The 12,733-nt window shown below is 41.2% G+C and overlaps 1 pseudogene; it reads right to left on the bottom strand.

Moving 5' to 3' along the window:
- Window positions 1-11,637: 11,637 nt before the first annotated feature.
- LOC101414133 (small ribosomal subunit protein eS7-like) lies at window positions 11,638-12,221 on the bottom strand (annotated as a pseudogene).
- Between the last annotated feature and the right edge of the window lie 512 nt (window positions 12,222-12,733).

The following is a 12,733-nucleotide window of genomic DNA, read 5'->3' as shown; positions in this document are numbered from 1 at the left end:
ATTGCAGGAAGTACTGGTGACTGACTGCGTGACTGATTGTATGAGTGATTAAATGATGTTTGCAATGGAATGAATACATATGGTTGAGTGAATATGTGATTTTATGGTGGGGTTGGGTGCGATAAGTTAAATGATTGATTGAGGGAATGAAAAAATGATTGGTTGATTGAATGAATGTCAAAAGAGAAACTTTGGATAGCGTGGATTACTGGAGAAATTAGTATGAACCACCCACTTGGAATTTATGCCTCTTTAACTCTCCCCCAAATCTTTTATTGATCAGTGAAGGTAGTCTAAAAGCAGGGTCTAAGGAATATAAGCATATGCTTGTGTGTGGTGGCGGTGGGATGCTGCATCCCTGAGGGGTTAAGATGGAAGTCCTTAATCTTCTTTGGTCTTATTTAACTACCATTTTTCAAAATGGTGGTCACACTGTTGTTTGCAGACAGACATTAAACCCTCTGTGAGAGATGACAATGAAGAAGGTGCTAAGGTCTTCCCTGGGTGGTGAAAGATAATCTTGTTACAAAGGAATAGTTGTAGTTTACAAGTAGATACTTCTATTCCCTGCTGACTTTAGACTCCTTTCCATTAGCTTATTATGACAAACGACCACACAAGATGAATCACCTGAGTTAAAGAAATGAAGAACTGGCAGCAAAATCATGTGGATAAGATTATTTTTGACAAATACCCCAGGGAAATTGGCCCTCAGTAATAAAACATATAACAATATTGCTCAAAAGCAAGACATAAAGGTTGAAATAGGAAGTTGATGTTTTAAAGTTGATGTTTTAAAAGCTTGTTCTACAGATTCCACACAATCACTATCAAAATCCCAGCTGACTTCTTTGCGGAAGTTGGCAAGCTGGTCCTGAAATTCATGTGGAAAGGCAAGGGACCTAGAGAGCCAAAAGAATCTTAAAAAAAAACACAAAAACCTGAAAACAGAGTTGGACAACTCACACTTCCAGATTTAAAAACTCACTACAAAGCTACAGCAATGACATTGTGGCACTGGCTTAAAGATAGACATAGAGATCAATGGATGAACCTTGAAAACATTATGCTAAGTGAATGAAGCCAGTCACAAAAATGCCCCATCCTCATCTCATTCCGTCCTAAGATTGCCCCCTGAGCCCCTTTTCTGGTTCCATTTCCTGATTTTTTTGGTAAAAGTTTACATGTCTCTTTGCTTTTTCTTTGTTCTTGGGAGATGGTTCATTCCAGAGGAAGGGCTGAGAAGAGGAACTGCATTGGGTTTGGCCACACCAGACCTGGAACTCACAATAACATTATAGAAGAGTGAACAGGGGAAGTGGACTTGGCCCAGTGGTTAGGGCGTCCGTCTACCACATGGGAGGTCCGCGGCTCAAACCCCGGGCCTCCTTGACCCGTGTGGAGCTGGACCACGTGCAGTGCTGATGCGCGCAAGGAGTGCCGTGCCACGCAGGGGTGTACCCCGTGTAGGAGAGTCCCACACGCAAGGAGTGAGCCTCTTAAGGAGAGCCGCCCAGGGTGAAAGAAAGTGCAGCCTGCCTAAGAATGGCACCACCCACATGGAGAGCTGACACAACAAGATGACGCAACAAAAAGAAACACAGATTCCCGTGCCGCTGACAACAACAGAAGCGGACAAAGAAGACGACGCAGCAAATAGACACAGAGAACAGACAACTGGGGGGAGAGGGAGGGGAAATAAATAAATAAATCTTAAAAAAAAAAAAAGAGTGAATAGCATTTTCTGGAAATACAGTGCCCTGTTGATGGTCAGAGGGAAAGACTACTGGAGTGATGTATTTGTTAGGGTTTTCTAGGAAAATAGAATGGACAAAAGATACCTGAAAATATGAGTTTTCATAAAATTGTTTCACGTGACTGTGGGGATGCACAAGTCCAAATTCCATAGGGCAGGCTGCAGGCTGGGAACTCTGATGAAGGTTTTTGATGAGTTCCCCAGGAGAAGCTGGTTGCCTGAAGTGGAAAGGGAAATTCTCTCTTCTGACTGCTGAAATCATCACTTCTCCTTTTAAAGCCTTCCACTGAGTGGATAAGACATCTCTCATTGTTGAAGGCAATCTCCTCAGTTGATTGCAGATGTCATCAGCCATGAATGCAAATCAACTTACTGTAATTTAAGTCCATGAAAGCTCCTCACAGTAACAATCAGGCCAGTCCTTGCTTAACCAAACAACTGGGCACTATTACTTGGCCAAGTTGACACATGAACCTAACCATTTCAAGTGGGGGAGTAGGATTTCCTCTGGTAGGACTGGGCAATGCCATGTCAATCACTTTTATAAAGAAGCAGGAATTGGGACCAGAAAAGGGACTCAGGAGGCAATCTTGGGCTTGGACTGAAGTGAGAAGCTGAGATTCTCCTTTCTTATGCTCTTGTGGAGGCTGATGCCCTTGACTCTGTGTAGAAAAGGTATTCGAAGACCCCTTTACCTGTGAAAGAAAAGCTAGTACTTAATGCATGGGAAGGATAAGGCAAAGGGGAGAACGGCCCTGTGAGCTATAGAGAACAGAACAATATCTGCTCTCCAGCTTTTGTTATTCTCATTGTTATAAATCTTCTCTATTAATTTTAAGCCCCCAGAAAGCCTCTTGTAAACATTATGGCTTGGTTTCTGCATTCACTGTGGAAAAGTTGGGGAAGGAGTTGGAACAGAGAGGACAGTAGCAGGTGGAAAGAAATAGCTCCAGGGGCCACAAGGGGGCTGCCAGTCCCAGGCCAGGGCCTGATCAAAGCAGTAAACAATTCCAGAGGAGACCAGAAATACTGGTGAAGAGGAACCAGGTAGAAGAACTGGGTTTTCTAGTGCTAAGGAGGTAGAAACGTGGGGTGCCATAATTTTTGCACCTTAAAGAAATGTGATTTTATTATGTTATTTAAAACTAGGAATGCTTGGCTGTTTAGGTTATAGAATGCAAGGAACTAAGGCTCACTTACCTTGGGGTTCCATTCTTGCTCATTATGTTGTCCAAGGAATGGGAATGAGGCCACAGTCGATCTGAAAATTGGGGGTAAATCCTGATGGAGAGGAACATTCTGCTTTCATCCTGTAAAATTAGAGACACAATATAACATTCTCCATCTAATTAGCTACAAAACATTGCCATCAGTGTTCATGCTCTGAATCTCAAAACAGGTTGCTCCATTTGTGCTTTTACACTGTCTTCATGATTACCAAATACCTTAGTAAATAGGACAGCAGATGTTCCCTCTCACAACTTCAACGTGGCATCTGCTCAAAGCATTCATCTCCTTCTAATTCATTCAATTTCTAAGTCCCCATATTTGTCCCGACATCTGTGGCTGGCTCCTTGCCTATTCAACAAAGTTGAGTAACATTGAGTACTCTCCTGGACTAAGTTGGGTATTAGAAGCGGGGAGAGCTGAAAAATAATGTCTGAATTCTTCATGAGATAATTATCTATTTTACCCTGAAAACAATCTAGGGATTTTTTTTTGTTAATAGCAGTAATTAACTAATTTTTATATTTACCCATATTTATTTGCTAATATAAAAAAATGAACACTTATTATTAATATAATAACATTAAAAAAATTAAGCCTCTATCCATTCAGGAAATTTTGGTCAGAACTCACTTTCTTAGTCATACATTCCATTCTTAACATTGTTGAAAGTGATGGATGGGAGGTATAGTAGCTTATCTCTAAGATGGCCACCATCAATTCTTTCCCTCCCTACGCATATAAGCTATTCTCTCACTGAGAGGTGGGACCTATTCCTCCACCCTAATGAATCTCGGCTGGCCTGTGGCTCTCTCTTAACCAATAAAATATGGTGGAAATGATGCTGCATAACTTCCAAATCATAAGAAGTCTTGCAGCTTCTTTCTGAGTCTCTTGGAGTACGTGTTCTTGGGGAATCCAGCTGCCATGTAAGCAGTCCAACTACCCTGAGAGCACCACACTACGAGTAATTCCAGTGTTGCCCTATGGCAAGGCTATTTAAAGAGATGCTTGGGAAGCAGTTGTGGCTCAACTGATAGAGCATCCATTACCATACAGAGGGCCCAGGGTTCACTATCCAGGGCCTCCTGGCCCGAGGGTGAACTGGCTCACACACAGTGCTGCCACATGCAAGGAGTGCTGTGCCATGCAGGGGTGTCCCCCGCATAGGGGTGCCCCATGTGCAAGAAGTGTGCCCTGCAAGGAGAGCGACTCAGCGCCAAAAAAACGCAGCCTGCCCAGGAGTGGTGCTGCACACACGGAGAGAGCTGATGCAGCAAGATGATGCACCAAAAAAAGTGACACAGTTTCCTGGTGCCACATGACAAGAATGCAAGCAGACACAGAAGAACACACAGTGAATGAACATAGAGAGCAGACAACCGGGGGGCGGGAGTGGGGGGCGGGGAGTGAGGGGGAGAGCGAAGGGGAGAGCTTGGCAAGGCCTCAGCTGTTCTTGCCCAGGCACTAGGTGAGCAAATGAAGAAACCTTCACATGACTGGAGTGCTAGCCCATCAACCCTCAGAACCAAGAGTGGTAATGCATTGTTGTTGTACTCCACTAAGTTTTGGGAGTGATTTGTGATGCAACAATAGTTAGCTGGAACAATTTATCCAAGAAATGTAGTTCAGGGGCTGTAGTTTGTATTTTGGTGAAAACGCTCAGACTTCTGTTAATTCTCATAATAAATGACGGTAGCTTGAAGAAATGCCATGATTTATGTTTTAAGACAGTATTTGACTGGAGGGCACTGAGCTCACAGATATTGTGCTTAGAATAAATTCAGATTTGGGCATATAGGTATAATAAATTAAAGAAAGCAGGCAGGCCTCATGTTCACAAGGTGTCCTCTTATTTGAAAGAACACAAAAAGGTGCTCCAAAGTTTCTCCTTCCACCAACCTGAAATTCCCTTCATTAATCCGTTTTTAACCCATCTTACCTAAGAAGGTAGTAGTACAATTCCTGGGGACCCTGCAACACCCAGAGTAGTCAGTCAGTCAGAGCAGCTAGCTGAACCTGGAAGGGGAGCCAGGAACAAGGAGAGGTGGGTTTTAGCAGCTCTGGAAAGGGTCTAAGCACCTGTGAGAAGCCAAGGTGAAGGGGTCTAGGTGGCCTGCAGGTATTGGGAGGAGACTTGGGGAGGGGGACAACTCTGAAGACAATCCTCCCCCTCTTCCTAATTATGTGGAGGGCTGATCTTGCATAAAATAATTTCCATTTCTCATTGAGCACCTTCTATATTCTAGACACTACACGCAGTACTTTAACACGAATTGTCACCTCACTAACCCTCACTATAACCCCAAAGTAGGATAATTTTGAGAGTGAAAGGGGCGCTGTTAATAATTATGCTATTCATCATTACACTCATCATAAAAACATCCTAGGAAAGTGGATGTGCCTCAAATGACTGAGCTCCCACCTACCAAATGGGAGGCCCCAGGTTTGGTTCCAAGTGCTTCCTGGAGAAGACGAGCAAGACAGCGAGCTGACACAACAGGTAGGCATGCCGAGCTGACCTAACAAGATGATGCAGCAAGGAGACACAAAGAGGAAAGGCAATGAAAGAGGCAACAAAGCAGGGAGTGGAGGTGATTCAGGCAATTGGGAGGTCCCAGGTTCCATTCCCGGTGCCTCCTAAAGAGAAGATGAGGAGCTACAGAGAGCACACAATGGACACAGATGGACATGGAGAGCAAACAACGAGTGCAAGACAACGAGGGTGGGAAGAATAAATGAATAAAAATAAATTTTAAAACAAAACAAAACAAAACAAAAACATCCTGTAAGCCAGGACCATCCCAGTCCAACCTGGACATATGGTCATCCTATTTATGAGGCTGTACATTTACAACCCTCATGTACAGATGAGGAAACTGAGGCTCCAAGAGATTAAGTTACTTGCTCAAGGTTCCCAACTATCAAGGGGTGGAGTGGGATTTGAATCCAAATAGTCTGGTTCCGGAGTCTACATTCTTTACCAGTCCAGCTAACTGAGTGATAAACATAGCTAATTCAATGCACAAGGCACAAACGGGCAGTACATGGATTGCATTTGGCCCACAGATGTGTTTTACTTGGCAATCACTGATATTTTTTTAAAATTGAACTTGAGTGCCTTGGGGTGAGGCCTGCCTGTTCCAGTTTACTTTATAATTTCCCCTACTTCCACTTGGCTCATTTGACTCATTTATAAATGTGATCCCTGGAGGCTTTCGACTTGGAAGCTCCTGAAGTAACACATTTCCCAGCATTGACCACTCCCGCTCTCTTCTGTCTATGGCCTATGTTCTTTCTCATCCTCTTACCTCTTCAGTCTCCTGTGTTTAACACTGACAATCTCTTATCCCTCTTTTCTCCATTCCTCTCTTGCCTTCTTGGGAGAAATTATGGGTGGGTGGTCTTCCCACCTCCCATTGCAGTGTATCTGTAACATACCAAAATGCCCCGAGGTTCAGCTGGATATGATTTCCCTTCTATGGGACCACTCCAGCTAAGAAGGGTGTCCAAGGTACCCAAGTATCCAGTGATCACATGAAAACACACCGTTAATTTATAAATTACAAGTGAGAGGCTGGTAAGTAGTAACTATTCAAAAGGACTGTAATCATTGCTGAACACTTACTTATTTTGAAATTAATATTAGAAATCTTTAAGCAAGCATCACATTTTTAAAACATATTTTTTAATGTTTATAAAAATTAAATGGGTTTTTGAAGAAGTATTCCTGAAGGAATTTTGTGCATTTGGGGGTGTTCATTTGTATAACTAAAAAAGGTTTAAAAGTTTTAGGACAAGTTGAAAATGGCTGAATCACATGCAAGGATTCTGTGGAACCATAAAAGAAATGCTAATGAGACATTACAGGGGTGAGCACTGTGATTTTGAGAGCAAAATTTTATTTTGCAAGTGATGAAGATGGTCAGAGAACAATGATAAAAGAAAAGAGTGATTGAAAATGAGCAGAGAAGAAGAACTCATCCTATACAAGTACCAAATGCAAATAACTGCCAAGCTCTAATCAACGTGGAAGAGTTTCACTCGAGATACATGCTACAGCTCAGGGATTACAAAGAACTTGGAAACTTCGCATCTTTCATACCCTCTGATACACATATACCTTTTCTCTTTAAAAGAGGACACCTTCTTTCATGTTTAGCCTTTCCATGACCATCAACACATCACAAAGACAGACTTTTCACAAAATCTATTGTATTTAATTGCAGACTTGTTCAAGAATTTGATCATTGGATTAACTAAGGGTTATGTGTAACAGGAATTAGATTTTTAATTTACTTGAGCCAATAGTGCCTATGAATATAATATATAACTAGATAAATAAAAGGTGAGTATTCTTATTAATAGCTATTAAGATCTACTAGAATGGGCAGTGCTACCCCAAGTATAGCCATTTAATGTCTATTATTTGTATTTGTTAGGGTCTCGTGAAAAATATGAAGTAGAGAGAAGAGGGTTCTTCTTTCAGTCATTTAGTTTGTGATGGGATTGGGAGAAGGGAGGCTAGTTGTAGAGAAAGTTTATTTTCAGAAGTTTTAGTTGGAGAAGTAGTTATAGAGGTGTCATGGATTGAATTGTGTTCCCCCCACCTCCCCAAAGACACGTTCAAGTCCTAATCCCTGGTCTTGTGAATGTGGACCCATTCATAAATAAGATCTTTGAAGACTGGTTAAGATGAGACCAAACTGGATTTCATCCATGTTGTAGCCTCTATCAGTAAGTATTTCTTCCCTTACTGTTGCTGAGTAATATTCCATTTCACAGATAAATCATATTTTATTTATCCATTCATCAGTTTATGGATATTTAAGCTGTTTTTGTTTTCACTTTTTGGCTATTAATTATGAGTAATCTTGCTAAAAACTTCCATGTTTTTGTATGGACATAATTTTTATTTCTTTTGGGTATCTACCAACAGTGGAATTGCTAGGTTATATGGTAATTATATGCCTAATATTTTAAGACCTGCCAGTCAGTTTTCAAAAGTGGCCACACCATTTTATATTCCCACCAGCAGTGTACAAGAGCTCCAATTTCTTCTTATTGTCACCAATATTTACAATTATCTGAGTTTTTTTTTTAAGATTTATTTATTTCTCTCCCCCTCCCTCTCCCCCCACCCCAGTAGTCTGTTCTCTCTATTTGCTGCATCTTCTTTGTCCGCTTCTGTTGTTGTCAGCTGCACGGGAATCTGTGTTTCTTTTGGTTGCGTCATCTTGTTGTGTCAGATCTCCGTGTGTGCAGCACCATTCCTGGGCGGGCTGCACTTTCTTTCGCTCTGGATGGCTCTCCTTACAGGGCGCACTCCTTGAGCATGGGGCTCCCCTACGTGGGGGACACCCCTGCGTGGCACGGCACTCCTTGCGGCATCAACACTGCGCATGGGCCAGCTCCACACGGGTCATGTGGTAGACGGATGCCCTAACCATTGGGCCAAGTCCGCCCCCTGAGTTTTTTTATTACAGTCATCTTAGTGGATGTGAAGTCATATCTCATATCTCATTGTGGCTTTGATTTGCATTTCCCTAATGGCATTGAGCATCTTTTCATGTGCTTTTTGGCCATTGTATATCTTCCTTGGAGAAATGTCTATTTAGACCCTTTGCCCATTTTTAAATCAGTCGATTTTTCTTTTTTATTATTGAGTTGTAAGAGTTGTTTATATATTCTAGATACAAGCCTTTTATCAGATATAAGGTTTGTAAATATTTTCTCCCATTCTGTGGGTTGTATTTTAACTTTCTTGATGGTATCATTTGAAGAAAAAAAGTTTTTAATTTTGACGGAGTCCAAATGATTTAGTTTTTTCTTTTGTTGCTTGTGCTTTTGGTGTCATACCTAAGTAACCATTGTCTCATCATAAGCATGAAGATTTATTCCTATGTTTAAAAAATTTGTTTTTCTATTAGAGAAGTTGTAGCTTTACAGAAAAATCATAAAGAAAGTACAGAGTTCCCATAAAACCTGTCCCCACAATTTTCCATATTATTAACACTTTGCAAGTTAGTACTTAGTCCCGTGTTTTGGAGCTATTAATCTTACCCATAAGAAGTCATGTTTCAGGAAGTGGATGTGGCTCAGGTGACTGGGCTCCCTCCGACCAGACAGGGGAGGTCTCTGGTTCAGATCCCGGCGCCTTCTAAAGAAGACAGTGAGCTGGCGTGATGGGCTGGTGTGGCAAACTGACACAAGAGACACAAGAAGAAAAAACATAATGAGACACACAACAAAAGTGCTTCCTGGTGCTCCTGAAGAAGAAAGCGAACTGACATGACAAGATGACATAACAAGAGATGCAGGGAAAAAAGACAAACAAGAGACACAACAAAACAGGGAGTGGAAGTGGCTTTTCCGCTCACATATCAGAGATCCTGCATTTGCTCCTGGTGCCTCCTAAAGAAACAAGGAAGATGAACACATACAGCAAGGAGGGTGGGAAGAAATAAATAAAATACATCTTTAAAAAAAAAAAGGCATGTTCTTTAGGATTCTCCGTCATGGATGATAGTGCCTCCCTCCTTGCAGTTGAGGCCAAAGCTCTCAAGTCATTCTTGACTCCTGTCTTTCTCCCCTGTGCTACAACCAGCCTTTCAGCATTTCCTGTAGAATTTGGAGGGTCTGAGAGTCTTCCTTCATTTTGTTCTCTCTCTGTCCGCTTAAGTCCACCTGACATGTTCTCCTCCTAAAACACTTGTGGGTCTCTTGTGTGGAGCTTGGGAATACACTCCCTTAGACAAAAGACTCCTTTATGGATCTTTCCTGGCTTCTCTCTATTGCTGGCTTCTGCAGAGATAGCTGAGGGGATCTGTAAGTGACATGCCCAATGTCTTCAAATCAAATGCCTCATCTTCTGTTTGATTGAATAATCTGAACTTTTGATCCTTCTAGGCATTAGCAAAAGGTGTCCAGCTGCACTGTTGGTGTCTTTTACAATCTGGATAGGTGGAGAACATTCCAAATAATCAAATCCACATTCCTTTTAATGGTTTTTCCTCTCATTCTATCTTTTTCCTCTCACATTTTACTATTAACGTCAAGAAGAAACCAGGCCATGCCTTCAACAATTTGCATGGAACTCTCCTCTGTTAAATGTCCAAGATTATTACTTACAAACTCTGTTTTCCACATATGTTTTCTGCCACTGTATAATACAGGTAGCCTTTCCTCCAATTTCCAGTAACATGATTTGCATTTTCTTCTGGGCCTCCAACAGCACAACAGCAGGACCTTCAATGTCCATATTTCTACCATTTATGATGATTTCAGTATTCTCTAAGACAATGTAGGTTTTCTTTACCATGCTCTTCAATTCTTTCTGAGCCCTCAGTTGGATTTTTAGCATCTGTATTTCTACTAACAGTCTCTTTGAGGCAATCTAGACTTTTTAAAAATCATGTACCTCAAAATTCTTTCAGCCTCTTCCCTTTGCCCAATTCCAAAGACACTTCCACATTTTTATGTATTTGTTACAGCAGCATGACACTTCCAATTACCAAAATCTGTATAGTAAGGGTTCAACTGGAGAAAAGAACCAGTAGATGATGTATATTAAGAAGTTCATTGGAAGGAATTGGCTTATACTATTGTGGGGGGCTGACTAGATAAGTCCAAAATTCGTAGGGTATACTGAGGGAAGGGTATGTTGGAACTCTTGGGCATGGGAGAGGAGCTGCTGCCCACAGGCAGACTTTCTTCTTCCTCAGAGAAGCCTCAGCTCTGGTCTTAAGGCCTTTCAACTAATCGAATCAGCCCTACCCATGTTATCTAGGATAATCTCCCTTACTTAAAGTCACCTGATTATGGCCTTGATTACATCTACAAAATTTCTCACAGCAACACCTAGATTAGTGTTTGACTGAAAACTAGGGAAGTATAGCCTAGCCAAGGTGACACATAAACCAACCTGACCACCACAACCTTTTAGGGCCTAGCCTTGGAAGTTGCACAATATCTGCTCTGCCTCATTCTATTAGTCAAAACAAGTCATAGGACCAGGCCAGCATCACTGTGGGAATTAGATTCCACCTTTTGATGAGAATATTGCTAAATAATTAGTGGTCATTTTTTATCTATCACACACCTATGTATAATGCTTTTATCACATTATGGGCTAAATACCTTATTATTATTCTGTCAAAACTACTATGAAGTATGACTTGATATTGTTGAGGAAGGAACATGGATATTCATTAAATTATTTCTTTTGTATATGTTTTAAATGTCCTATAATATAACGTTTTTTAAAACTACTATTAATACAACCCTCTTTTTCCTTTCCTTACTTCTTTTGAAATATTCATTTTCTTTCTTTCTTTTTCTCTTTTGCCAACTCATTGGCAGTCACACTTACTGGTCAATTTGCTCTGTACTAGGATTGATAGCTACACCCAGGATGATTGGGCTTACAAAGAAGTGGTACCAGGCAGGGAGTGTGAGGCGGAGGGCGAAGTGATGAAAACCCATCTAAGAGTAGAAGTCAGATGAGAAGAAAGAAAGACTGGGCTCACAAAAGGAGGAGATGGAGCTAAACATACTGCTCCAACTTGGCCCCATCTCCTCTGAACTCTCCTTTGACCCTCATGTGGTTTTTGTTTGTTTTTTTTGAGAATGATACTTTACAGAGTCGTTTTGGCTTACAACTGAAACTCCGGAAATGCCAGGCTAACATACTTGCCTGTGAGCTTCTTGTATACCCCCAAAAATGTTTCAGCCTTGTGTTCTACACTGTTCTACTGTGCTTTGTCCAAATGAACCTTTATAAGCTGACTGCCATCCAATTTTACACGGATTCTCTTGCCCACAGCTTCACTTGGGGAGACCAAGTCGTCAAGGATTGCATCATGCACAGCTGTCAGAATAGGACCTCTGGGATGTTTTGTTTATTATTTGTATGGCTTTTTTGAGTTGACTTAGGCAGAACTCTCCTTTGAGCAATAAAGACAACATGTTTTCCACTGAACTTTTTCTCCAATTCACATCCTAGACTGACATGGATTTTCTGGAAAGACTTCAGTTGAGGAACGAAAACAAAGATTATGATAGCTTTCCGACCATTACCAACTTCAATTTCCTTGACTGTTGTTATATTTAGCTCCCTTCACTGAACCTTTAGGTCTGAGTTCATCTCCAGCACTGGAAGAGCCTGAGAAATGCCAGACTCGAATTCATCTGGCTTATTGCCATTGGGCTTCACAATCTTTGCACTCAAACTGAACATGGCCTTTTTCTGGTGGAGTCCTGGCCTAAGAAAAGCACTAATATTATTTCAGAAATCTCTTCCCTGTTTTGCATTTTTCAGAAAAACAAGGCCTTCTAGCATTGCCTTTGGTTTCTAAGCAAAGAAGCAAGGTGAGGGGGTAGGAGCGAAGTAGTGTAGAGGAAGGGACACAAAAGAAAGAAAATGGAATGGAAATTTATGACCACAAAATTAAGCATCCCACTGTCAGAGACCCATGAGGGACTTCTCTATGTGACTGGGAGCTAGCCCCTGGAGTTTGGCCTCAGGTCCTGGCATTTCATTAATGGAAAGGTGAAGGAAGGAGAAGGACTAAGAGAAAGAACTACTAAAGCAATGAAAAATCTCATGGCATTGATTAACAAGCATGAGTTAGCAGAAAACAATATTAGCAGAATAATTTAAATGACAAAAAATCATTTTTTCACTTTGAATTTTGTTTGAAAATAAGTTTATATTTAGTTTTTTAAATTTGTGGATAAAGTATTTTTGTC

Source organism: Dasypus novemcinctus, chromosome 8 (assembly GCF_030445035.2).
Source record: "Dasypus novemcinctus isolate mDasNov1 chromosome 8, mDasNov1.1.hap2, whole genome shotgun sequence".
NCBI classification, from domain to species: domain Eukaryota; kingdom Metazoa; phylum Chordata; class Mammalia; order Cingulata; family Dasypodidae; genus Dasypus; species Dasypus novemcinctus.
The sequence above is the reverse complement of the archived record's forward strand: the minus strand, read 5'-3'. Positions and strand labels throughout refer to the sequence as shown.